General features: G+C 39.2%; 1 protein-coding gene across 10 annotated transcripts in view; it reads left to right on the forward strand.

Annotated features, from left to right (window-relative positions):
• LOC126577740 (serine/threonine-protein kinase Genghis Khan) overlaps positions 1-2,264 on the forward strand; it is a 34,741-nt gene extending 32,477 nt beyond the window's left edge. For all 10 annotated transcript variants that reach the window (XM_050239603.1, XM_050239605.1, XM_050239609.1 and 7 more), the window contains exon 22: positions 1-2,264. This exon is cut by the window's left edge and continues 906 nt beyond it. The gene's annotated coding sequence lies outside the window, so the exon portion shown is untranslated.
• The last annotated feature ends 236 nt before the right edge of the window (positions 2,265-2,500 follow it).

Below are 2,500 nucleotides of genomic sequence, written 5' to 3' on the forward strand. Positions count from 1 at the left end.
TTTCTCTTTCATTAAGATAGGTTTTCGATATCTTGAGTCATTACAATCAATTTGGCTACCGATATGACGTTACCAGTTATAGACTTTATCCTTTCACAGGCATACCGATTGTCAGCCGATCACAAATCAGGTGAATCCTATTCTGTATCAACTTCAAATAATCGACGTCGCTCAATGGTGATTCACTTAGAATGATATGCTGCACTAAACGATTCGGTTAGAATTGTAATTTTAATCCGTTCCGCAGGGTGAAGAAATTTATAAGCCTAACGTGCATAATGCTTGTAGACAAACGATTGTAAGCGGGAAAAGAAACCAAACAAACATATACCATACCATACCATACTATATTTTCATTGCATTCGTCGTTTTGTGCGATTTAAATATTTCGCTAAAGTTGTTAATGCCTAAAACGAATCGAAATCTAAACAACGATTAGCACGGATTACGCTACAATTACTTATCAACACATAATATACCATAAATATTTCACGTCCTGTACACGCTGGGCTGCTAACCTTTTTACATGAGCCAAGGGAAGGTAATCGGTTGCCCTATCCGTGCGCCCTACCATTAACCATGGTGTTATATGAATGAATTAAACAATAGACCCTTTTCTACACTGGGTCCACCGTACACACATACAAATGCACATTCCGGTTACGTGCTCGCATTGTGAAGCGTTTCATTTTCGCCACATCGCTGCAAAAATAGTACGGTGCAGATGGTGCTTCCAACGTGGCCGCAGCAGCAATTGTAGAAAGCGATCACGGAATCGGAATCTTACCCCTGCGCAACGAAGTAGCGAAAAGGAGCCTGATGGGGGGCTATTGAGAAGCAAAGTGGAGTAGGGACACACTTCAAAATTTTGTCACATGTCCTTGTGAATATCGATATACAACAAACCAACAAACAAACAAACAAACAAAAAAAGAAAAGTAACATTTGAACAAATTAAGCTGAAATCAAATTATACTTATACTTCAGAACAATTATTGCCGTAGCAGTTTACGAACAAAGAACTAAGGGTTGGGAAAAAGTATGTGGGTCAGGTAAAAACGTTGTCGCTTACCTGAATAACCTACCTAAGTGTGGATGGAGTGGTAGTAGATTGTAGTGTACACGGGTCTACGATTTGCTGTTGCAAAGAAAACCCCGAGGCTGAAGGGGACTGCTATCATACGTAGCCAGAGCAAACGGATGGAAGAATGCGGGGAAAATTAAGGACAATATTTAGTATTTCCAATGCAGATGGAAACTGTAATTGTTACATAATGTATAACAAAGAGACTCTGGTGAAGCTGTAGGACGAAAGAATGCGAGTTGGGGGTGGCGAGAATGGCAAAATGGTCGGAATTGTAGATGGTCGAATATTTCCCCCGGAACGGAAGCTTCATTCTAAAATGATGCTTCGAATCATCGAAGAGGATTTGGTGCCTGAGAGCAAGCCAGGTTGAAAGTGAGAACTGAAGCTAAAGTAGTTATGCGTGTTACATTCAGATTCTGATTCAATAACGCCCCAACATACACTCATACATTAATCTAATCTTACGCAGTGACACTCCCTGTTTCGTGCATTATACAATAAGTTTTGTAAAAAGAAAAAAGGAAACACTACCATCATTTAGCAGACCCAGGCCTTCTGGATCCGTGGGGAAGAAACGTTTCTCAGTAGATTGGATTCTGTATTACTTACTGTTCTTGCTGTTTTAAGCACGCCTGCATGATGCTCGTCATTTAGCACATTTTACTAAATTTTTATCATAAACTCGCCGGAAATTAGGTTGATTAATGTACTAGAGAGCCTCTTTCATTCGCCATTTTACTTTCTTCGCATATGGTTTCATACCGAAGAGCACCGGAAAGGGGAATTTGTTTTTAATTTATTTGATTGTAAAGCTTTGGAAAGATTAGACTTTATTTAAAACTATAAATAACGGTAGCAACATTCTAGCGAACTTATCGTCCCTGCCGCACGGACACCATGACAAGGAGTTTTTGTTGTAACAAATGAACATTTGTTTTAGACTCGACACAAAAGACTTATTGTGACAAAATGAGTTTTCCAGCAAGCCCAACAGACGATAGATTCTTTGGTTGAAATTCCATTCTTCATTTCACTCATCTCTACTATTACTGAGGCGAATAATCACTCGAGATAGCAAGGAAGCGGCGAAAAAACAGAGAATCTTGAAGGTTTTAAATGAAACAAAATGATCCATACAACGGTCGCGAGTCTCAAATAAAGTCCTGCAAAATCATGCATCACGAAACCCTGACTAAGTTGAGTTTTACTAAAATTTAATTGTAAGTAATTTTCCCTCAATCCACGATTTGCGTTTCTCGTTCCCGGATTTTCGAATTTCAAAGTGTCTTAAGGGAACAGGTGGAGTCGTTAATATTCATCCCTACATAATGAGGACGCGATTTCTAACGAAAATCATGGGAAATCTTTGGAAAAACTTGGGAAAATCTTCATTTAAAGGCTTCTAGTGCGAGG

This window comes from Anopheles aquasalis, chromosome 3 (assembly GCF_943734665.1).
Source record: "Anopheles aquasalis chromosome 3, idAnoAquaMG_Q_19, whole genome shotgun sequence".
Classification (NCBI taxonomy): domain Eukaryota; kingdom Metazoa; phylum Arthropoda; class Insecta; order Diptera; family Culicidae; genus Anopheles; species Anopheles aquasalis.